The sequence below is a fragment of the Lasioglossum baleicum genome, chromosome 1 (assembly GCF_051020765.1).
Source record: "Lasioglossum baleicum chromosome 1, iyLasBale1, whole genome shotgun sequence".
Lineage (NCBI taxonomy): Eukaryota > Metazoa > Arthropoda > Insecta > Hymenoptera > Halictidae > Lasioglossum > Lasioglossum baleicum.
In genome coordinates this window covers 23,946,847-23,973,479 of record NC_134929.1, presented here as the reverse complement: position 1 = coordinate 23,973,479, position 26,633 = coordinate 23,946,847, and the positions used below count along the sequence as shown (strand labels likewise).

Below are 26,633 nucleotides of genomic sequence, written 5' to 3'. Positions count from 1 at the left end.
TTCGTTCTCTCTCTCTCTCTCTCTCTCTCTCTCTCTCTCTCTCTCTCTCTCTCTTTCTCTCCCACGCACACAAATACACACTCACACAAAAACGCTGATACCCACACCGAAACGCATCCTTTCTGTTTAACATCAGATCCACTCACGCTTTCTGCCGCGTTCTTTTCAACATTGTTCATAAGCCAATTGTTAACAGTATCAATTTCGCGTGTAACAGGGTAGAGGGAGGAGGTTAGTACTGCTTAAGTGAGAGAGACAAGTTTTCGTTAGAAAAAATAAATTTCGCTCGGCGCATCTTTCTCCCTCTTTTTTTCTGAATTTCCACACACGTGTACTGACACCACACACACACGCACGGACGCACACACTCTCTCTCTCTCTCTCTCTCTCTCTCTCTCTCTCTCTCTCTCTCTCTCTCTCTCTTTCTTTCTTCCACTTTCTCTCACATTCTTCCTAGCTGTCTCGCATTCTTTCCCTTTCTCACTTGTCCCTTACCGTTTCCAACGTCCCTCTCGTCACACCGTCATTCTCAAATGTTTATGGCGAACCTTACATCCTCGGGAACGCTTTCCGTTCTGCAAATACGCTCGAAAAATTACAGATTGGTCTCGGATCGCCGGAAGATCGAGAAGATCCCCGAGGCGGGGACAAACGAGCGAAATAATAAAAGAATTTCGTCGCCGGAAATTCCTCGAATTTCGAGCGTCCTAATTTCGCTCGCTGTTTCGACGTTGAGGCGATCCGATACTTTGTGCCCCTTCCTCCTGTTCTTTTTTTTTTGGAAAAAATTAGGGAACACTGTCACGAAAAGCGATCCCCAGCCGCCGGTGGTGCTCTGCCACCCCGGCAAGTCGTTCGCTCGCAAACAAATTCGCAGTGAGACGCAGTCGCGAAACTGACAGGTCCGAGTCGCGAAATCGCTGTCGAAGTGACGGAAACGTTGAGGCGCGCGAGGTTCGATCGTCGTCCAACGCGATAGAAGGAGATTGGTCGGTTTTCGACACGCGAGTCCGCGCGATCGTGACCACGCATCCATTTTGTTTCGCCGCCGCTACGCATAATTATCATTATTCGTCAACTATCGGAGCAATCGAAGCGACCACCATCGAGTAAATACGATATAGGCTGAAATCAACTCGATTATGAAAAGAAGGAACGGAAAGAACAGCTTAATCGGCTTCTTTTCGATTCGATGAATCGGTTTCGATAGATTGCAAATAATTATGCGCATATGATCGCAACTTCGCGATTCGATTCCTTGGTTTGTTTCCGAAAAGTTTGCACAACCCACATATATAGACACGTATATATATGTACGTATGCGGTGTTTCTCCATTTTTTTCTTTTCTTTGTTTTGGTTGTATGCGTGTACGTATGTATAATAGCTACAAATATAGTCACAGGCCAACATTTCGTAGTACAACACAGCACAATCATTGTCGTATCATTATTTTTTTTTCATGTCCGATAGGTTTCACATTATATTTACGGTATCAAGTTTAAATAATATAATCGTATAATAATATATAATATATAATATATATATAATATTAAAATTGACCAGATATATTCTATTGACTAGGCACACTTAGTTCATAACAAGAAAAAAATTGTTTCCCTTTCTCTCTCATTCTCTCTCATTCTCTCTCATTCTCTCTCTCTCTCTCTCTCTCTCTCTCTCTCTCTCTCTCTCTCTTTCCGCTCTCGTTCTCGCCATTCCTTTCAACGGCGCTATCCTAGGGATTTTCCACTGCGATGTCATCGTGGATTCTACCATTCTGACTTCTTCAATCTCTCTGTAGTCGCGGTGTTCCCTCCTCATCGTCGTTTTTCATGTTTCTGCCGTTTGTACATGGAGTTTAACAATTTAGTATCCCAACGTTCCGCATCCCTTTTTCATAAACACCTTTAACGACTGACGACTCAATATGGCGCCCAATGTACATCGATTCGAAATGTAAAACAAGTTTCACGAATCCTAGGACAGTTATTTTGAACGTTTTTAATAAAATTTTCATGCACAAGTAATTGTTATTTTGAACGTTTTAACTGGAGTTGCTTTCACATTGTTTTATTTATGTTGCGTTCTGTTGTTTTCCACAGTCGATTAGAATTTTATAAAATTTTATCGTTACGGTGGTTACTGATTTTACATTTTTACAGGCCATTTCACGAGAAATACAGTTGCTTTAATGGAAAATTGTTGGTTAAGCTTAAATAAAGGTCTTTTTCATTTTGTAATTAAAATAAAATTTCTGGCATGTTTCCAATTCGATAAAATCTGTAGAGTAACGGTACCGTGTTTTTATGAAATATAATTTCTCTTCCCTTGCAAACATTTCTTTTACGGAACGTTATTAAAACTGTAGTGTACTTTTTCACTATGTAATCGAAATAGAATATCTGTCCCGCTTCTCGTTCGATAGAATCTTTAGCAAAGAGTCCTCGTTTACATAAAGTAGCCTGTAAAAATGCGAACCGTGCAAAAATCCGCATGCCATCTTGCCGTTTGTCAGCCAATGGAGCAATCGTAAAAAATCGTGTCCGCTACTCCAGATGAGCTCACAACTTGGCCGAAGCGCTTGCATCGAGGGAACACTGTACTACATGTGCGTGTTTCATACAAACAGAAGTTCGCATGAAGAGTGTTGCGGAACTTGCGAAGGAAGTATAACCCGTTGACAGCGCAGCCATTTTCCCCTATGTCATTGTCAGTTCATCTTCAATCGAATATTTTTTGTTACAATGCGTCGTTACGAATTTCACACACAATTTATTCCATGGACTTGCAGTTTTAATATCAATTCGCTTCTTGATTTTTCCCCGTTTTCTTTCGTTTTTCCACTTATCGAAAGTTACTAATTCATAATATTAATAAGTATTGATATCACTTGCACCGTCTAACATACTTAACGTCGACAATGAAACTGTTCGTTCACGGTTCAACTATTCTTTCACCGTTCACATCACCGTTTCCAAATCTTCACTGTTCCACAACCCCTATTCTTTCTCCAATCTCTCTTACTCTCACTTTCTCTCTCCGATTCTCTCTCTCTCTCTCTCTCTCTCTCTCTCTCTCTCTCTCTCTCTCTCTCTCTCTCTCTCTCTCTCTCTCTCTCTCTCTCTCTCTCTCTCTCTCTCTCTCTCTCTCTTCTCTCTCTCTCTCTCTCTCTCTCTCTCTCTCTCTCTTTCTCTCTCTCTCTCTCCCTCGCTCTCTCACCCCATGTTTACGTACGTGAACTGGCACACATATACATACGCACATATTTAATAGTAAATATTATCGTCCCTTATCGTATTATGGAAAAATAGAAACTTCTGACAATAAAAACCAAACAAACGTGAATCCGCGAGCAAGAGGGCTGCGTTTTGTGACCACCGCGACGGTACACCGATCATGCGAACGACGTACATGTGCATCGACACTTCTCGATTGCCCCTCGCATTCGAAATGTCTGACCTGGGTCCGATACTTCTTTCCACGGACTGTGAGAATCGGAGTCAGTTTCGCGTTTCGCAAAAATTGTTCCGCAAGCGCGTCGATTCGCACCCCCTTGACGCGCCCCTTAATCGTTTACAGTTTACAGTGTTGTTAACTCGCTATTATTACTTCTAACATCCTTGTTGCTCTCTTTCTCTCTCTCCTAACCGTTCCATATCTCTCTCTCTCTCTCTCTCTCTCTCTCTCTCTCTCTCTCTCTCTCTCTCTCTCTCTCTCTCTCTCTCTCTTTCTCTCTTTCTATTTCTCTCCTCCTCTATCTCTCTCAGTCACTATCATTCTCATCCCTTAATCTCTCAGCCCATGTCCTTCTTAATAATATCCCATTCCCGTTTATCGTCGTAACATGCAAATTTGATTCCTTGAAATAGTTTATAATCAACTTACACTCTACTTCTGCATTTGTTTTTTTCCTTTTTTTGATAATAATAATAATATATATATAGTATTATATATAATTGCTTAATTATATATAATGATATACATATACATCTATGTATGCATATATTATATGTATATGTAATAATGTACGTATATATATTTATACGCACGCGTTTGACGTACGTATGATGTATGTATGTATGTATGTATGTCTGTACGAATGGTATGCATACATGTGTACGTGTTCCTTACACTTAGAATATGTATATAGGTACGTAAATAATATGTAAATAATTTACATTTTTTTTTTCTTCGTGTAGATATCGATGTATGTTAAGAATGTACGTGTGTAACCTTTCATTGTTTCTCTTTTTCATTTTTTTTTTATTTTGTTCCTCCGCGTCTCCGCGCTGACTCGAATGATTTCCTTGATTAATTAGCGTGGTTCGGTCCGGCGCGCGTGGAATATGTTCTCGACGAAGAAACAACAGGTTTTCCTTTCTGTTACTGTTTTCCTTTTTTTGGTTTCTGTTTGGAAAGACCGATAGAGTCACGGAAACGTTTGTGCGTGTGTCGTGTGCCCTGTATTCTGCGTATCCGTGTGCCTCTGAATCTCTCTTTCTCCATGTGTGTGTGTGTGAGTGTATGTATGATTGTTCCACATGTCTCTCTGTGTATCTGCTAATTACTATGCGTTCACGTGTATATAAAATAGGTTCGCTCGCCAGTTTGCAGCGACCGTGTGGTTCCTGTGTGTATGTACGTTTGTTTGTTTGTTTGTGATTGTGTGTGCATTTCCTTTGGCCGATATTTAATGTTAAGGCTTAACAACATCAGATAAACACGGTATAAAAGAATTGCTGTACTGTCTCGACTAAAGACCACACGGGACTAACAACCCCGGGAATATTATCTCTGCGCTCACGTTTAAGTAGGGTAAATGTTATTCAACTAATCATTCAGAAGTTCACCCTCCCCATTGGTTGCAACGACCTCGAAATTTCCTGTCATGGTCGTCATTTTAAACAACTTTATCGTATGTTACCGCACTACGGAACTTTAGGCAAAAAAACAAATTGTATAAGAAACTAAACGAAAATTTCATCTTTTGATCATTTCAATACCTTCAAATAGCCTCACTCTTTTATGCTTTATTTACTCGTTTCTGCCGCGAATTTTCTGCTAGAATTTATGATCGTTATGCACGTCTTTTATAATGGATATACATTCTGTCAAAAAAGTACAGGGAATTTGTCAATGAAACACAAAATATGTATTATTCATCGAAATTTATTGTGTCGCCTTCAAAGTAGGCCCCTTTCGAAATAATACACTTATGCCAACGAACAACCCAATCATCAAAACATTTTTTTAACGCATTTTTTGGAATCAACTTCAGTACTCGCCGCGAATTCTCTTTTATGTCATCTATCGACTGAAAACGGGTGCCTCGAAGTGGTAATTTGAGTTTTGGAAAAAGAAAAAAATCGGCCGGAGCCATATCAGGGAAATACGGTGGCTGCTCGATAAGATTTGTTCAGTTTTTCGCCAGAAATTCGTTCACAATGATAGCCTTGTGAGATGGTGCGTTATCGTAGTGCAAAATCCACAAGTTTTCTTTCCACAAATCTGGTCTTTTTCGACGAATTAGCTCTCTCAAACGCCGCATAACGCTCAGATAATATTATTTATTTACTGTCTCACCTTGTGGCAAGAATTCCGAGTGCACAACACCGCGGTAATCGAAAAAAAACTGTCAACATCACCTTCACTTTTGATCGACTATGACGTGCTTTCTTCGGTTTCGGCTCAATTGGAAGGCGCCATTCCGAAGCTTGATGACTGGTTTGCATGTGAAACTCGTAAACCCATGTCTCATCACCAGTTACAATGCGTTTTATGAATGTGGGGTCGGAATTGACTCGTTCTAACATGTCTTCAGCGACCATAACGCGATTGAGTTTTTGCAGAAAATTCGCAAAAATCGCAAAACACACTTCAGATGAACTGACAAAATGGCGCACTGTAATCAAACTAAACAACAAGTGACGCTCAAAGTCCGCATGAGTATAGAGGACAGTTGTGCCAACTTAGCGACAAAAAGAATTTCAACAATCCCTTTAAGCGGGCATTTTATATGATCAATCGATCATTTACTTTCTTGACAGAATGTATTACTTGCTCGTGATTTAAAACAGTGAAATACACAATTTATGGTGTACAAGTTCGAAATGCTCCGAATAAAGCAGGATTAATTAGGCAAAAAATATATACATCGATGTATTCATGAAAAATACAACGGAATAACTAAGCCAGATATTTATGCACATGCATATAATTTTTGTAACAAAAGCTGTCTACAACATTCCGTATTTTTGCCCTGTAAACTAATCAGGAGATCTAGAGGTGATCTTAATCGATGACCTTGGCGGAATATTTCAAGATCATTGAAATCGATGAGCGGAAGCTAAACTCCCGAACGATCACTGTTAGTTTTTCCTTATTTTTGCGATTGGTAGATTATAACCGATTGGTGTTTCTCGGTGCGGCTGTACGCGCGAGCACCATCTTTGCTTTCCACATCCCCCTTAATTGACGAAGTATCGCGTGCAATGATTCTCCTTCGTGCAATGTTAATCGTAACGAGTGCATCGCGGATCTCCAGACTGCCTACAGCTACCGGAACGGTGAACTCGCGTTTTTTTTGTTTAGATTAAAATCCTTTTTATGTATTTACTTTTTGTTTAAAGTGGCAATGGAAAGCTTTTTTCCGTTTCTTCTTCTTCTTCTTTACCTCCACCCCCCCCTTCTTTCCCTTTTTTTGGTTTTTTTCTTATCTTCGTTTTGTTTTTGATTATTTGTCGCACCGTTCGAACAGGTGTCAATCATCTGGATGACGGTTCATTCTCGAGGTTCTACCTTCTTAAGTTATTTTCTTCAACACTCTCACGAAACTGAAAAATATTTTTCCTCGAACGAGGAATAGGCGAGGAATTTAGAAAAGTAGTTGATTCGGCAACAAGTAACAGTTGAAACTTTCTGGCTATGACGCGTAACATTTTGTGCGAACATTGAATTTCGCGTAGAAAAATAGAAAATCTTTTTACAAACAAATCGGACCAAGATAAATACATTATGACATTCTCTTTCTCTTTTTTCCTATTTTCTTCGCTCTTTTCTGTTTTTTTTCTCTCTCCTCTTCCTTCTTCTCCTCCTCTCCTCTTTCTCTCTTTTCGATCTCCCTCCTCCCCTCCTCATCCTCATCTTCTTCTTCTTCTCCTTCCCCTTCGTCGAGTTCTAATCTTATTGTTCATTTTTTCATTATTGCTATATGTATATCATTCGATGAAATTCTAAAGATGCGAACTTTCGGGGTCGTCAATCGAGGAAAACGCGCTTTGTACATCCAAGCCGGCAAAGAATGACGGCTTCGAGATGCATCGAATCAAACGGGAGAAATTTCATCGTAATAATATTATATACAACAACGTCTTACGCATCTTAAAGGACTCATTGTATGAGCTGTTAGGTGTGCGAGAATCATTTTTCTTTTTTTATCTTTATTTTAGAAGATCTGTTGATTAGTCGAAGTCTAAAAGACCAAGAACGTGCTTTTAGAGAATGATCAATAAAGCTCCGAGTAAAAAAGCCTCTCTCATCGACTAGATTTCGGCTTGACGAAGGTCAACGAAGGTCGTGTTGTTCAAGCCGCCATCGCTGTTGTTAGGCGTGCCAATAAGTGATTCGCCGAGGCAATATTTTCTCTGTAGAGAGATCAAACGTGTATTTCGCCATCACCGCAGAAGGAAAAGGAAGGATGATTGTTTGCTGTAATTAAAAAAACCGTCGGCGAATTAACTGATCGGCACGCCCGACGAAATTTCTTAAACATCTGGAAAAAGTAATGTCGGTGTTCCTACTAACACAGTCGCAGGATTATCGAAGTAGATTGTTATCAACAGACTATGGATTCTATGTATTTATAGTAGATATACAAACACTGAAAATACGATATGGTAACACCTTCGAAGAAGTCTCTTAAAATGTTCGCTATACATATACACTCGAACTTGATAAAAACCCTCAACGGAGCGGTGAAGTCGCTGTTCTCAATCTTCTATTTTAGAAATTGGTCTGCCAGAATGAGAGATCGCGCGAAATCTCTTACGCGTCGCTTAACAAATTCTGCTCGGTTTAACAATACGAAAATTGCCTGCCCCCACCCCCCTCCCCCTCCTTTTCAATGTGAACAGACTACTCCTACATTAGGCAAACTCTCTTTATTCGCTGGTCAATGGCCCGCGAATATTTGTCTTCAGTTCTGAAAGACGATCACCCGAGATTTCGGTAGCGAAAAGTACGAGTCGCGTGGACAAGATCAAGCGAGAGACGTTGACGCATTCGCTGAGAACCACTACTGAAAATAGATTACGAACTTCCCTCTCCGTACGATCGCGCTCTGATAATCTTCTCATATTTTCATTTATAATCACGCCTCTCCGTATCGTTGTTTACTTTCACCAGCTTGTCGCCAGACTGCGGATGTTCATGCAAATTTTCTGCCGTTGCGCAAGGTGTTAGGTGTACAAACTAACCCCTCGCGCTATAATATCGAGTCGGACACGCGACGAGGATCTCGAACAGAATCCAATAAGTATACGCGCGCTATTAATCCTCATTAAACTAAAGTCTAATTCAAGACAGGCGATGCATTTTCTGAATCTCTCGAGAGCATCAGTATCCATTTAAATGCAAAATGGAATACAATAGCGTTTCGCGTGTGCTCACACTGCACAATCGAGTGACTATGAGGGACATGAATTAATTTGTACACCTCTGATGTCCAGCATGGAACAGCTCATGGTTCTCAGAAATGTAAATCGCTTTTGATATGCCATCTTGTTATCCCAGAAAAGAGAAACTCGGAGACAAATGTATTCAGTCTGTCAAGAGATTAGGTTAAATACTAAACGAACGTGTGAATCTATGTTGCGAACTTTACTTCACGGTGCCGTTGCAATATTCACGTGTGCCATAAATGCATAAACCCCGCAGTTTGCTCAACGGAAGACTGCGGATGACGCAACGTCCGATGATTATCATGGATTATCGTGGATCCGGTCCAATGAAAATCAAAGCCTTATTTACATTTTTATCATCCAGTGTGTTCTCGACACCGCCGCTACGGTGTGTGCTAAAGAAATGCGAAAGATCACCGACACTGTTTACCTCCGCAGAGTCGCCAGATTAAGAATGGTGTCCCCACTCTTCCTACCCCTTCTACGACGTTGTTCCCCCACGCTTCCGCCATGTGTCGCAATGGCACGTGACTAATCCGATACTGGCGGAGAGAGAGGGTAACTTTTTTCCCCTCGTCTGGCGACTCTGTACCTCCGTCATCGACCGGGCAGAATAGAGAAAATCGTGTATCGCTGTTCTCCACGAGCTCTCTGCGAGACCCAGTGACGCTCTTATAGAGAGGAAAACCATGTACCGAGCACTGAAAGTAGAAACGGATCGGATAACTCGAATCGTGTGAAACATCGAGAGAGAGAGAGAGAGAGAGAGAGAGAGAGAGCGAAGCACTCTCCGACTCTCCGAACGTCTTAATTAGTCGATATCGATTTCCTTTCGAGTTTGTGCATACGCGGTTACGAGATATTTAAAACTACATCGATAACATTGCGTGTACGATTAGAGTGATTAAGCGATCGATATTATACAGTGCAACGTCGCGATCCGTTCATTTCATCGAAACGCGATCGTTCTCTTTTTCTTTCTTTTCTTTTCTTTTCGGTTACTCTTAAGAACTTGTACGCTCGATTAATTTCTCCCGATTTTCTTCTTCTCACTTTACGCATAGTTCTTTAGTCTCTCCTTTATGTTTCGCGATTTTTCACGCGCGAGCTTACACAGCCTGTACATACGCGCGCGGTTACAGGAATCGCGGTTCCGTAAATCAGGATCGATAAAAAAAATAGACTAGATATCTTATAGAAAAAACGAGCAACATAATCTCAACTTCAAGAACATAACATGAGCCGTTTTCTCCTCTCTTTTGTCAGGTTTTCCGCTTTATTTCCTCCTCTCTTCAGGTGTCCCTCGTCGAATCGTTCATGGGCTACGTATTCGTTCGCTCGTCCGACATTTTCTCATCTGATTTTTTCTCCTTTCTCTCGCTGCCGATTTCTCGTTTTTTTTTTTTTGTATCTTGTCTCTCGCAAGCACGGAACAGCGCTTGGTCAGTTAGAGCTTACAATTCAACGTACAAATACAATTAGAAAAATATAGTCGGTAGAAGAATATAGAGATAGAATAGAGTTAGAATTAATGGTTCTTTTTCTTTCTTTCTTTCTTTTTTGTTTTTGTCATGTTCCCCCTCCCCACCGTTTCTTCGCTTGGAATGTCTAAATCTTGCCTTTAAAAAATCTCATAACTATCCGGTAGTTAAGTGTACGCATTAACGCCTACGCGTGTCATTCGTTCACATCCAATCTCTTCCTTCCGTTCACACTCTTTCTCTCGTTCGCGCACATTTAAACAGGGTTTCACAATCCTTTTTTTTTATCCTTCCTCTCTAGTTCTGTGGCTTTGCCTGATCGTGCAATTCAGATGAAAATTTTTTCAACTTCGTTAAATAGATCGTTTCTTGTTCATTTTTCTGTTGCATAGATCTGCTGCATACTTTTCGATCATACTGTCAATTATGAGACAATTTGTATACGTTGGCGATGTATTCTAGAAGTAAATGTATTTAGAATGTATTTAGAATGTATTTAGAAGTAAAGAGTATCTGCGTTAATTATTCTCTCTTTCATTATATAATTTAGAAGTCTTATTGAAAGAGAGAAGAAAGTGGATTATGCTCGATAAGAGCTGTGGAATGTGTATCACTGGTCATCGGTGCGATTCGTAAACGTTATGAAATTTAATCTTCATAACAAAATCTTCTATTCTTCTTCCAAGCACATTTTAACAAATGAACCTAGTTTCGGCTGACCATTTGCATACTTTCACGGGGAATTCAATGCAAGTATAGAAAATAGTTGAAAAAGATTGAAGAAAAAATAATTCGAAATGATTTATTAACATATTTATTAACATACGACAACTTTCCGGTCGATGAGAGCTCGCAGCATCAGGTGTAGAAATTAATTGCGTGGCCTTTTAAAATTTAATGTTTAATTACCGAGAAAACCGTCAATCTTTCAATCCTCGAAGCGTTCATCGTAATCACCTTTTCCGTGTTTCAAGCAACTGGCGAGTCCCTTCTCGTTTCTATCAAATAAATGTTTCGCCACAAGTTACTCATAGTACTTTATATATGTTAAAGTTAGTATTTTAAAATCTTAACACATTACCGACCGGTGATTATCGGATAATTTTGCAAATTCCATGCGTCATGGCTAAATACTTTTTAATGGAGCCTTCAACAGTGACAGCAATTTTGATTGTGAACTAACACGTCACCCTCAATAACGTCATCTAATACTTCATTTAAGATTGTAATGTAAAAGAAAATTTCAATGCTTCCTTTTGGTACAGCATAATTATTGAAAAATCCTATTGATAGGCTTTCGGTAGGTAAAGTGTTAAAATCATGGTAGAATATTTCGATCCGCAATGGATGCAACGAGAAGGCACGGAATTAATTTCGACAGCCGATACGTACAGCAAAAATTGAAGTTCAGCCCCGGAGGGTTCGATCCCGTCCCGACAGTCAAAACAAAAGGTGCAGTATGCTTTTTGTTGTAAACGTTGCTCGGTCAGAGTATCGATGGATACGGGACAGCCATTCATCGATCTCCGCGGACATTTGTCTCCCCGCTTTATCAAAAATGATTGACGCGACAATACGGGTGATAGAGAGAGAGAGAGAGAGAGAGAGAGAGAGATCGATTTCTCTCGTCACTATCCACGTCGTAAGAACGTTTCGCGAATCTTTTTCGTTGAGCAACGAGCTGCGTCGTACATACGTAAGTACACGAAACGAATAGAGCACCGTATACGAAAATGGTCTCCGGAGGGGATCATCGGGATCATCGGGATCATCGGGATAACTTCTATAGCACTGAGCGTCTCCTTAATTCATCAGTCTCGCACGGGGTCTAGAAAACTTACGGTTATTAGCTGAGCCCAGCCATTTTCTGTTCATCGACGACTCGCTCAACTCTTCAACAGATCAACCCTTTGCAGTCGGAGCTATTTTAACCCCTTGCACTCGAAGCAATTTTAATTGGAAAATCAAAATCATTTCTCTTTCGACCTAGAACATTTTTATTCTATGTAATCCTTTTTACATTGTGCACATGAAATTTAACCAGTTTTCTCACATGTAACAGATGAGCTTTTCACAATTTATAGAAAACAGACGAATTTAATAATATCGAAACTGTTTTGAATAATGGTGTGGAAATTTTTACAGGCGCCTCACAGTCGCCATTCGAGTGCAAAGGGTTAACTTGAAAATTAAACACTTCTTTCGACCTTTCTTTTTTTTTAATTTCCCCTCTACTGTCTGGCCCATGCTCGGGCTTGAAGAAAGTCAGGGTCCCGCTCTTCGCGTTGCTCCTGACTTTCTTATCCGCGCGCCCTCGGCCACGCCTGTTCTTGTCCAATCCAGAGTTGGGCAAAAATTTAATCAACGATTAACGACTAAATTTCTACTTCAATCGTTAATCGCAATTAACAATTAATCTCCTCGTTTAGTCATTAAAATTGTGGTTAACGATTAAACGCTTATTAATCGTTAATTGCGGTTAACGATTAAATTTCTACTTTAGTCGTTAATTGCGATTAACGATTATTAATCGTCAATCGGATAATTGATTAATGATTAACTGCTGAAATTTCGAAATGAAATACGGAATCAGAACTGTATGAATGTTGAAAAAAATGTAAACTGAGTTTAGGTGTATTGTCATTTGGTCTATAATACAAACTCTGTTTACGTACTTTTATGTTTGAAGTTATTATTCCTGGAAAGCTACGACCATGTTTTTCTTGAAATATATTATTATTTCTGTCAATTCTACATCCGCTCTCTGCTCCCTCTCTCTGTCTCTCTCTCCCTCCTTATTACAATTTATGGATAGACCGTGAGGCGATTAACTTCAACAATTGATTAAATCATCAAATTTTTTAATCTACGATTTACGATTAAATCAATCGCCGATTTTTCGACGATTTTTTCATCGATCGATTAACTTCATCAATCGATTGAATCAATCGTCGATTTTTCGACGATTTCTTTTTTTAATCGTACACATTAAATCAATCAATCATGATTAAAATTTTAATCAATTAATGCCCAACTCTGGTCCAATCAAACATTTCTTTCGACCTAGAATAATTCCATTGCATGATTCTTTTCACTCTATGAATATGAAATTGATATAACACCTCGCACATTACTTCAATGTGTAGTAATTGATTAGTAGACTGCGGATTTTATGCATTTATGACAAAAATCAGTGGATGTAATTTAAAACAGTAAAGACATTAAGACAATTTAACAACGCCCATATGGTATTCTCGGTTTATTAAAATTCTTGAAAATAGAGAAAGAAAGCTTTATATGGCATCTGTGTCTTGCAATTGATGAAGACAATTTTTATTTTGCATAAAGATCCGTAGTCTATTGATTAGATACCAACATATGTATTTAGTAAAATAAACAATATTGTAAATTATGGTACAGCAATTTTTAGTGGTGACTCTAAGTCGCCCCTCGACTGCTAAGGGTTAATAGTACGACCGTTACACTGGGAAAGCGGCGACTATGTTAACCCTCGTCCGTCCCACGTATCAATTTGACACAATTTTCCCGAAACAAGTTATACTGTTCTGTTTTTCGTAGGTAAAGCTGCCCAAAACTTCGTCACTTTTATTTTTCCAATGCGAAACACGACCGAAAAACCTAAGATGTAAATGTTAACTCGTCAATATTAATAAAAGGACATAGAAAAATAACTGTTTACCTTGTTATTTCATCGATCTTTTACAGCTGTGTCAATTTGACACTGAGGGACAGATTCAGTTCGTGAAATGAGGGACGGATGAGGGTTACATACTAGAACAACGGCAGAAATCAACGTGGTCGTTTCCGGGCTGCGAATCTTTGTGCGATTTTCGATTTTCTTCATCATGGTTTCTAACACTAGGTTTACGAAGCACTAAAAGTGACTATTTTACGTTACGGTACAAAAATAATGAAAATGTGACTATCCAAACTTTTGGCCATAAATTTGTTGAATGATTCCTGATGGATGCATTCTTATAATCTCAATAATCGTATTTTAAAAATATTAGAACCCCTCATTTTGACGTAAACCTACTGTTGGCGCGAAGATAGTGCGAGCCATTGAATAAATTTTCGATCTCTTCGTTTTTATTTAATCTTCGTCATGTTTTCACTTGGGATCGCGTCACACTCGCGTGGATTATACTAGTGCAGGCCTGGCCAACACGCGGCCCGCCGGGCAATTTTATATTTCTATTAAAACTTTTTTTTCTCGTTGTATGTATACAAAAATATTAAGTAAATGAAAATTTGCATGTGTCATTGTTATAATGCGACGTATAACAATAAAGTTTTATTCATTTTGTATTTGTATTACATTTTAAAAGCATGTTTACCCAAAGTGCGGCCCGCTGTAACGTTACGCGTCATCAAAGTGGCCCGTGAAACCATTTGGGTTGGCCAGGCCTATACTAATGCATAAAGACCCACAGCCCATCAAAATGGCGGACATTTAGTGCTTCGACGTGATCGTTCTATGTCTTCCTCAGCTTCCAGCCCGTTCCCTTGAGCAAACGGGAAGAACTACTGGATGTAACAAAATTACTGAACGACAGAAACTATAATAAACAATCGTGTGTCAACTGCGCGATACCCTCGAAAATGGCGTCAGAAAAATTGGTTTCCTGTTAATGATGATCGACTGCGGTTTTTGTACTGCGTTAACGTGTCTCGTCAAGTATACTATTCCATTAAAAACACATTTGTACTATACAATATGTATATGTATTCGTATATATATATATACATACACGGATAAAAAATTTCTTTCAAGTGGAACTGATCCGTCGCCCGTTTATAAATATTCGTATATAGACTACATAGAATTCATTTTCGGTGCATTCTATATAATTTCGCGAATTTCTTCTCTCAACCAGATAATAAATAATATATTCTCCCGGTACTTTCTTCTCGATTCTCTTTCCCCTCGTTCTATACTCTCTCTCTATCTTTCTGTGCAAAGTCGTAACAAAGCTTAAAATGTGTACGCCTAAACTGCTAAATACGTTACAACACGCGAATGAAAGGATTGCGAATTAGATTTTTGTTAATCTTCCGTTACGAGTTAAACTTAAACATGTCGTTCGGTGTGATTTACTCTTGGGAACGATTTTAAAAGGAAACAATTTTTGCGTCGATCGTATTTCTGTGTCGTTGATGATTTCGATAAACTGGTAATGAATAGCGACGATCCACAGTTTTTCTTCCGCCATATGTTATTATATTTTTACGAAGTTCTTGTTAGAAGCGATTCATTAAAAATCCACGAAAATACGGAAAACAACTTATGCATTAATAGTGTACGCGATAAAACGTGACGTGTATAAACAAAAACTATAAAATTCTTCTTTTTATATTATATTAATAAACTTCCACCTGGTTTCAATCCCTAAAATTTAGTTGAGAAGGTCTGTTCTTGTTTAAACAACTTGTTCTTGTTCTTGTAGTCTGATTATAACATAGTTGGGATCAAATATGACACGGAATTTGCAACCCCTGGCTTTTAATATTGAACTAGAACTATGATAGACTCTCGAAGAAAATGATTAACCTGATTTCAGTAGGTGTACAGTTTAATAACTTTAATACTTGGGACGAGATATCATGTTTCCGATATTAAAATTCCATCTTTGGAGTGTACGTAGAATTTTAACGAAAATATGGAACTAATTACTCTAATTTCTCTTAGAAAGTTGTTGACAATAAACCGAGAAAATCATGGGAGCAGTTGATAGACAAGAGGGTGAGAAGAATGGGTGTGTGAGAGACAAGTCAACCGCGGTCTTCCCCTGTGCTTCGATCGCGAGTCAGGATAGGAAAATATACTCTTGCAAGCGTTATTACTAGACTGCGGACTTCACGCATTTATATCAAAGTTCGTGCAAGTTGTGTGGAAAGCAAAAAAGACATTAAATGTTTAATGGAATTTCCGTTTTATCTGCGGCACTCCGAAAGCTTTCATGGCAGAGATAAATTTCCCCGTTACCCCATTGTTCTTTTCTTTTTATGCAATAACGCGAGGAAACGCAAATCCGCATTCTAGTGATCACATTTCAACCAGTTAGTAAATTTCAACGGAACTGTTCTCAACTGATAACAACGTATTCGTATACTGTTCGTGAGATAGTCCCGGCGCAGAAAGTAGAAAAGTTAATTTTTATGCTCTCTTCCTCGTGTAACCGTTCGAAAATACATATTTGATCGCTTGTCAGATGAACAGTGTAGTAATTTTCGATTTTCTGGCGAAGAGGACACTAACGGATGCTTGAATCCTCAGTCAGCTCAGTTTAACACGCGCAACTGATTAATAATGATAAACTAACAGTCGTAAAATATTATTTAGAATCTCTCTTTCAGAAAAATTCATCGAAATGAACGGATCAAATTGTAGACTCGTGTATGCAACGAATGCATAAAATCCGCAGCCTGCAATTAACTCCGGCGATCATCTTTTCTCTTCAGAAAATGAAAACGTCCTCTAATCGACGATTTGTAATACTGCTCGCGGAGTTTTCGATAATTGTCACATTTCTTAGTAAACGTTAGATTATTTCCTCTGTAGAAGCTAAACAAGAATATTCATCATTTCGTTAAAATTTTCTTTACATATACAAGGTGTCCCAAGAATGTTGCGTTCCCTTGAAAGGTATGATTCCAGAAGGGATTTAAAGTAACTTTCCCTTTGCGAAAATGTTCTCCGCGTTTGGTTACGGAGTTATTAACGGAAAACCATCATGGGCCAATCTAGTAAACTAATAAAATAAACATACCATAATTTGTTTTTCGTGATGATCTATGATGATCGATTGCATTAGTTAATTAATAACTCTGCTGCCTCAGGATTCAGTATATTTTAGGATTCCTTTTACATCTTAATCTTATACAGTCAGCGTCAATATTAAGTGAACACTCTTAAAAATCGCATAACTTTTTAAAAATTGGTCGTAATTACTTGAATTTTTTAAAGATGTTAGACCGACTAGTTCGCTAGAGAATAAGTAAACAAAAATTTATTAAGATTGCAATTGGTAAGAATCATACAAAATTTTAAAATATGATGTTTTGTCAACTTTTTTATCTGAGCCTGTAACAATAATTTAAAAAATGCGTTTTATAGATTTCGGTAACTTATATGGTCAACATTGCAATGAGCTACATACGTATCAAGATGAGAGCTTAAGGGTGAAAGTGTCGCAGTTTTTCAACCTTGCCAGGGCATTTCGCCCTTACGTGATCATCTTTAAACGTTTGTAGCTCATTGCAATGTTGACGGATTTCGATGAAATTTTCAATATGTATATAAATTACCGAAATCTATAAAACACATTTTTTAACACTTTACCTACCGGAAGCCTATTAGTAGGATTTTCAATAATTTTGCTGTATCAAAAGAAAGCATAGAAATGGCCAATTTTTTTATTTCATTGAATATTAATTTTTAACATATTGTGAACAATAACTTTTAGTGTCGATATTAATTTTGTAACACAAAAGAGCGCACTTCATCGTATAAACAAAGAAAATAGAAATATTAAGTGGTGTGCTCGGGGCACCTCGAAGACGAGAAGCAATTTTCTTGGTGAAAAGTACTATCTCTAAATGTCTACCTTTAAGTATTCGTCCTAGTTACAATGCTTGGTAATTCGCATTAATTTTTTCATTTTCGAGGTTGATTGACATTTAGGAAGCGATACAAATTTGTTAGAAAGTTGACTTTTTAGCTAAATAACACCAACTTCTTCGATCCGGACCACTGTGCGTCACCGTGTCGAATAGGAAAACTATTTTCGCCGGGCTCGACAAAGCACGGGAAAAAAAGGTATTGCATTAGAACGGCGCGCGATACCATAAATTGTTAAACCGCCAGTTCACAAGAGAAGTAATTGCTCGCAGGCTCCGCAACCGGGGGTTGATGATTTGTGGAGTAGCTAGGGGCTGTAATATTTTTGTAGCCGATTCGAGGTGCAGTATTGAATTGCATTTGATGGCGACGACGACGTGTAAAATTCAGTGGCACGAAAAAAAGAGAGGCCGGTCGGCAGAAAAAATTTTATTGCGCCGAGGGGAAATCATGGCAGGACACGCCGGGGTCAAATGCTGGCTGGGATATTTTTCCATACCGTGTCAGTTGCGAAAAGGAATTTTCATTTCACCGTGAAAGAAAATTGTTTGTCGCTGTTTACCGTTTCCGACCGGGACACGAGCCCCGAGAAAATGTTCAAACGGGCCCTATAAATGCAACCAAAAAAATCACTGTTTTCTGATGACAGTATATAGAGCGGAGACGATCGTGGGCCATTGTCCACGGAATACACTTTCGAAAAGCTCTTTCCAAATTTTGTCCGATTGTACCAACGATAGCGACCAGTTGTCACTGACTAACGTGTAACGCGACTTCGCAACGGTCAACAAACGCAAACGGTGTGCGAGAACATTCACTAAATATTTCCACGATCATCGACAATAACATCACCAGTGATTACGACTTTCATCCCGTTCGTTTCACGATTAGATCAGAGTCGCCAGATTAAGACTTGTCTCCCCACTCTTCCCCTTCTACGACGCTAGTCTGACGGTCACGTGACGCGACTAATCCAGTACTGGCACAGAGAGGGTAATTTTATCCCCTGAAAATTCTCGAGAGTCAATTCCCCTGATCTGGCGTCTCTGTATTAGATATCCCCAATGTAAAGCGTTCTCGAATGTATCCGAAATATACAAGAGCAGAATCGAAGAATCCATTACTCGTTAGACTCGACGAGGAGGTTTCTCAAGATAGAAGATCCCTACCACTATGAATCGCTATTGCTAATCTACACACGTGATCGTGATCGTCCTAAGAACGAGCACGTCTAATATTTATCGACAAGAAACAAAATCGAACAATTAATCCTTACGTCTCTAATCGGTTATAATCCTTGTCTTGCTTATAAAATTCTGGTGCGTTGATAAACATTTGTTTGAAAGAAGTTCGTCTCGGTGCTAATTAGCCGACAAGTTCCGTCAATCTGTGAAGCCAGCACAAGCGCCTTCGGATTTTTACTTTCTTCTTTCTTCTTTCTTTTTTGTATCGATGAAAATTGTTACAGTAAATTTTCTATAGATGCGAACACCTCGGGGGGATTTCTTCGCATGTTTCGACCTTGGTACATATTACTTTTTTGAGCTTCTGCGACTCTCCGCGTCTCTTTCTTTTCTACACGCGCTATCCTTCCTTGCGCCCGAAACGTCCATCGTCATTTAAACCACTACAGTTTAAATACCGCCGAAGGAAAACCATCGAATTGGAGCGTTTGCATCCGTCAGGAAAAGACACAATTTTTGTAGTCTTTTAACTGTTTTATGTAATGTATAATACTTAAGATTTATTTAAGATTTACTTAATTTTGTTTCATATCAAAAAATTGTAATGGATTTTATTGAAACACGGTAAACGTGTAGCGGCCAGCTGCACGGTTTACGAGGCTAGCAATAATGAAGCTAATTTTGAGGAAGCCGTTTCTTAGCACGTACAACATACTCTTATGTTCTAAAGTTACTTCATATGTACATACCGTCAATTAAACCACTAAATACAGTTGAAATTATATCGTGTTTGGTATCATTTTAATCAGAAAAATGCCAGAAATAAGGCAGTGAAAGTCCCATAAAAGAATAATGGAAACTAAACAATTCTATCATTGCCATTTCATTGTGAGAACATGCGGGCCTTTGAACTGTGCCGACGACTGCGAGTCTCCGCGTCGCGTTAGTAGTGGTTCACACCGATATACCCAGCCGAGATCAAATTACTAAGTTGGGGGGGGGGGGGGCTATTTTTTTCGCATCTATAGAAAATTTACTGTATTTGCATGACCATTTACTTATCAAAATTTAATCTAGTCAACGACGATATTATTCGAGAATGTTTGTTAGTAACAATCGTTCACTTCCGAGTTGCAATTTGTAAATGTTCATAAACGCGCGATCGAGATATGTAAATGTTCGGGATGTCGAATTCATTATTCGAAAAAAGGGACTCGGTGTTCCGTGTGCAATCGTGTTGGTTCTTTTAAGATTTAGCTTGAAAGCATTTTACCAGATTACGTAGTCGCTTTCGTGATTCCCGTTGGTGTGCGCGTAGCTTAAACAAGAAAGTCCTATTTCAATTAATCCGCCTTAGTGCCAGAAGTAATAATGAAAGGATAAAGCTAGCTGTAGTTAATTCGTACAACTTCTCGGGCTTGTTACGCGAAATCGTTTGCGACGACCTCGTTTGAAATTTATTTACCGATGTTATCAGTATCTACGTTGATGTTACGAAAAATCAGCTGATACCTGACACGGAAAACATTTGCGAATCATTTCAGCAGTGAAACGAACCTCTTTCAACGGGTGCACAGGTGCAGTTTAGTGCATCGATATACGTGAGATATATGGTGACGATCTTCGTGAAATTCTTGATCAATACCGGCGTGACCCGTTCTTCTCAGAAAACGACAACAGCGGTATCGATACCGAAGAGATCTCGAGATACAGTCGGTGCGACGAGTGCAATTTCAGCGTGCGTTGTGTCTCGATTAATTCCCGAGTGTATCGCTAATCAAAGTAGCTGTCCATTCGATTCCTCGGACGAAAGAAACGAGGCGGGAAGTGCGTGACGTCGACTCCGCAATGAAACCTCATTACGAGCATTGAATTGTCAGAAACAACTGTATTAGAGTCTATAAATCCGTAAACCGGGTAACTTTTCAAATAAGACTGTCCGTGTGAGCAAAGTTCGTGGGGTGGGGGGGATTAAAACAATCTCCTCCGACGAGAGGACATTTAAGCTATTACGAAGAAGACGGTCAACAAGACGTCGTAGTATTAAAGTATTGGTGTTCGATTACAGTTTATGTTATCTCCGTTTCCACTTCGGCTGCCTTAACTTCTTCTACCTAGGTCGATTAAATGAGTTGACTAATTGGCCACTTACCGCTACCGCTAAAGCACGACTCTAAACGTTATTATTGTACCGATATATCGATTAAACGCGACATTCAACAATTCTTATGGGGATGGGGGACGTCTCGCGACGAGAAGAGAACGTTCTTAACATCCAAGGATCGAAGGAACGTCGATGCTTGGAATTTGTCGAAGAATTCGATGATTTCCTCGATCGTCGGGCTCGTTAAAAAATCTGGGAACGTCGTAAAAATGATCGTCGCCATTCCTACACCGATATTTACAGTTCTATTGTAAGAAGGTTCCACAATTCACGATATTACTTATCGATTAACTTGTTAAATTTAATTACGCGTGCGTGTGTGGCGCACGTTTCGTCCCCCTATCGTTTATAATATTCACATCTGTCCGCACGCGTATGTATATCGATACCATGTATGTGTGTAACATTAGGTAATAATTGTATACAAGTACTTTGATATTATATAAGTCGCGGCAGGAATAACTTCACGGTTCCGGGATAAATGTCCGATACGAGCACGGAATACTGCACTTTCGCGAGCTGTTATTCAAATCGAATAATAACCCGAGTTATACCATTTATAGACACACACACAGTTATACTATCATAGCAAACATCCATTGGTAACTTGGTTTTGTTGAATATACATTAATTGGTTAATCACTTATCCTGTACACGCTGACACGTCCACCTAGGCTATCCAATTGTTGTTCTGGTTAAGCTTGGTGTGGTCCTCATTGCATGCTGTCCCCCCTAGTTTGACAATTTAAAAAGAAATGTGTTGTTGGGTTTCTATGTCGCAAAATTCGGATTTTACAAATGTTGACTTCATTATTCGTTTGTACGATAACAGGACGTGTGCCGACCGTTTCTGGCGAGTTTCAAGGTAATTGGTTGATTGGTTTTCGAGATGGTACAAACTTCAGGTACTGTTTTCGAGTACGCAACAAGTAATTACTGTTAATCGGCCATTCCAGAGCAGTGAAGGGTAATGCATACTATTCAGCGCATCTGGAGAGGTGTTTATAACAGAATGGCACCGTTTCAGCAACACAGTACCAATGGTCAGCCTTCGCCACAAGTGTCGAGCACTCTAATTTGTTTTCCATAGCTGCCAGAATTAGCAAACAGTCAAATTCGTTTTTGTCCTTTTGTTGATCATCCTATTTCAAAATGTGAAAAGAAAATCATTTTTACAGACTGTCAAACTGGAGAGACCTCTCAAATTCGTAGAACGTTCACCTCAGAGTACAAAGTACAGATACAATATCGATGAACGACGATTAACTTCTAGTTTTGAATCGTAATTAGCCGGGACAATCGCACGTTAACCCTCTATGGCGTCGCGTGAACTCGAAGTCACGCGGCGATAATCTAATACGACTGAAGTGGAAATCAGATGCGCTTTGTTCATTGGAGAACACTAATCCTAACTCCAGTGGAGAGAGTTAACCCCTCCGAGAAAGGGTTGAATAGCGAAGATCGGTAAGAAATGTAGCAAAAATGTGCAAAATGGAGATCAGAAGATGCTTCTCGAGTTCCGAACAGTCGAGAGACAATTGAGGAAACGATTGGGGGAACTTCCTTGGCTAAATTTAATCTGTTAGATACAACGAGAACGATAACAATCGATTATACTTCGACACTCCCCTTTAACCCTTAAGACTTTCAGTATCAACAAAAATATATATGTAACGCAAATCCGCTTTACCTCAAGAAATGAAATCCAGTGAAAAATATTACGTGTTACGAGAACTTATCGAAGCTGGTTCGTACAACAGTACGTTCTTCACGGCGGCTGAAACGCGCTGGATCAATTTACAGTTTTACATACTTTGCGCAAAGTTCCGCTCGCAACAGACGCGGTAACTATGTATCACTAGTCGGTGGGAACTATCGGGATCCTTTAGCACAAGAAAAGAAAACCAATTTTAACTTGACTTTAACGGTTTCATTGTAAACGTAGAATCCATCAGGAAATATGGCGAGTTAAACGCTTGTTTATCTTTGTGCTCCTTGGACCGTAGCATCAGATTTTGATTGTTGTTTTTCTTTTTTTCGATACGCACCGAAGAAAAAAGTAGTCGAATTATTTCCTTTGGCGAACCCAGTCTACAAATGTACATAATAAACGATCGAGAAGAATTCACCTTTACCAGTCTATAAACATGGAAATTTCCACATCCGACATCTAGGGATCAGAGTGTTCCGTCAATTTTCATGTTTGTCACACTGGATGATTAAAAACGGTGGTATTAATCGTGGGATTTACGATTCACCGGCGCGGCGCGGCGGATACAAGCGATCGAAACAAACGCGATTAATCGGCGGCTTATAACGATTTCGAACACCAATCCGTTGCGTTAAAGACGTAATACGGGCCATTTCCTGCCCATTGAATGATCGCTCGTTTTGCTCGCGGAGAGGAGTTCGGTGTCGATAAACTTTTCGCTGTTATCGTCTAGTCCCCTCCTGAGATGTCAGCTTGCAGACCTCCGCCCCGGATTGAATCGAACTTTCCCGAACGACAAATAAAAGAACAAACACCGGTGAAACATTCGGGAAAAGTGTACCGACTGAGATGATTAATTAGAGCCGGAAGAATTGTCGGAAAACCATCTTGCCGCGTTAGCTTTCAATCTTCAGTTCAGGTGAGACGGACCTGTCCGTCGAAAAAATGGAACTGACTCGAATTGAGCATAAAACTTTTACAGTCGAGGATGTCAGAAAATGCTACAACGAACTTAGCAGATCGGAGCCGCGCGCGAATGTTTTAATAGAAGTTTGTGCTGGTAAACATAATTGGAGTGATTGTAAACACGATTCCTGGAAGCTCCGCTGATCGGACGCGTCTGAAATAGATCCTTTTTAAAACCGTGCATCGATTACATCTACTATGGAAACTTTGATAACACTTTTACTCGAGACGTCGGAGAGAGCAACGACCATGCGTGAGCGAACGCGGCGGCCCGTATTTTTAGTTCGAAATCGTTTAAAAACCGACTGGACGTCAAGCAACTGTCGAAAACAAAGGGTGTCGCCGAAATGGCACCAGCGAATTTCTTGCTTCGCCATCGAAGCAACAAATACGTGCGGCGAAATATCTGAATCGCTTCAATTTTCCAGCCGCGGCAGCGTCGACGGTATCGCGTACGAGTATTTTTTTTGCCCGCGGGAAAAAATGTATTTCTGTCGCGTATTCTGGCGCGTACTCGTGATTTAATTGTCGACGGACACGGTTGTATTTTGTCAGCCGTTTGTCACGCCGATGCGCTGCAGTTAGGACATTCCTTACGCATTTCCATGGATTCGAAACTGCGCCCGCTTCTAATGCAATTTCTGTTCTCGTCTAGCCCCATTGTGTTTTCGCCAGCGCCATCGTCAACGAACGCACGGCCTCGCCATTTCCCATTTAACTGCCAGCCATTTTGTACGCCCGCCGCAAAAATTGTTCGCGCGAACATTTCTCAAAATCGTTTCTTCAAAACAATTTCTAATTGCCTCGATACGTCTCTCGGAAGTTAAATGTTAAAAAACTAAAAAATGACAGATCACGAAGAAAGAACCACTAACTAATTCATCTACCTAGTACAACATGGATTAGAAATAAATATGGAACATAGAAACGGTAAATAAATATTGTCGACGCTAAAATAGCCGATCGAGAGTAATTCTGAATTTCACCAAGACAATTTGATTCTGTAGAAGATGGTCTTCAGCGAACTCGAGGTCTGAAAGAGACTCGGAAGAAGTCTGAAACAACGAGCTGGCACAATGGTACAATGGTATCACGGGAACAGTCTTAGTTAATTTCTCTTTTTAAGTAAGAAGAAAATAAAAGGATCCCTTTGTTCGTAATATCGAAGCAACTTCATTGGAAGTTCCAGTTCTCGAAGAATTTAATTGAATTGGTTCCTTGCGCTTCGGGGATGATGTTCTCGCGAACAGACGAATTGAAAAGAGACGCGGGGAACGTATTCGCTGTGCTTGAAACAACGAGAATATCGCAACGACAACGGGAACGATTTTCACTGGTGTTTTAGATCTTTACCTGGCTCGAAATAAAAAGTAAATATCGTGACGTTGTATATATCGTAGGTCGTCGTTCAGTTTTCCTTAACCTCCCCTTAATAAACTACACATTTTTTCCGTAAGCATAACACATGATAATTAATCTTTTTGAAGATTTCCTTGTACAAACAGTTCGGGCTGAGTTTCTATGGGACGTTCAACTTAGCGTAAAACTTGTGGTTCTGTGAATATCTGGGTCCGGGCAGACCCGCGCATATCGAAAGGGTTAAGTCGAACGATTGTATACTCTAATTAAGAAAATAGTTACGAACTTTGTCAATTGACTTCGAAACCTCGAACACGGAGCGGTGTCGAGAAAAATAATCTCTTCGTCACCGTAGTACATCTACACGAAAATCGAGGTGTTGAATCGCAAACGAAATGATGAATCGCCGTGCCGCGCGCGGCACCTATGTGTGTTATTTGTTGAATCGTCGTGCTCGTTTTGTTCTTTTCTCCGAAGAAAGATTATTACGACACGTACACACTGATACAATGGTACAATAATTTTGTTCTTTATACAAGCGTCCGAAGCCTTATACAAGCAATACTACCGCGACGGCATTGTTCCGCCATTGTCGCGAGCACGAACAGTGCTACAAACGTCGAAAAGTCGTGAACGATAATATTATTAGCTGAAATACGAATCGCCTTATTTCTAACGGTATGCAAAAATAAAATTAGTAGACAACAATGCCGGAGCAACGCCGGAGCTCGGAAACGAGAGATCAACCGTGAGACGCGGCTGTCGTCTGTTATCAAAAACAATTACTCGAAACGAACAATTAGGAGGACACACAGCGGCGAAAATATGACGTCTCGATCGTCTCGGCACCTCGAACAACTAACACTCGTACAAATTTTAACAATGTATCAAGAATATAATCCGCTTATCTCAATTATTCCGCACGACAGCACGTTCAAGACACACATTTGCAAAAAAATAAGTAACACATGGTGGGTGAAATCAGGGTGCGAAAGAGTCTTCGATTGTAAAAACGAAGCGAAACGTTCGACACGAGCGAATCAACGTTCTCTTTCAAACGATCGATGGAACTTCTTCTCATTTCTGTCTTTTTTTGCAAACATGTCACCTCGATAATCGACCGATACGCAATCACAGTTGATCGATAAAACGTTAAGTAGAGAGAGAAAATTGGTTTGGACTTTCAAGCATTTTAGAACGATGTGAGATAGTTGAACGAACTCGCGTTACTTCGTTACGTCGAACAGAAAGAGTACTGAATAACAATCCACTTGGATACCTCTCTAGCATTGTCTCTTCCTTGCCGTGCTTTTTCCCCGAAAGGCAGAGATTGCTTGCTCCACATACGCTCATGCACACGCGCACACAGATGTTGAAACTGTGTACCACCCTCTGTCTGCCATCGACCCGATCCCCTTATCGTTTAGGCAAGATTCGGCAGCTGCGT

General features: G+C 39.7%; 1 protein-coding gene across 4 annotated transcripts in view; it reads right to left on the bottom strand.

Moving 5' to 3' along the window:
* Brat (tripartite motif-containing protein brain tumor) overlaps positions 1–26,633 on the bottom strand; it is a 232,070-nt gene continuing 205,437 nt past the window's right edge. For all 4 annotated transcript variants that reach the window (XM_076424682.1, XM_076424673.1, XM_076424665.1 and 1 more), the window contains one exon: positions 1–26,633. This exon is cut by the window's right edge and continues 24,794 nt beyond it. The gene's annotated coding sequence lies outside the window, so the exon portion shown is untranslated.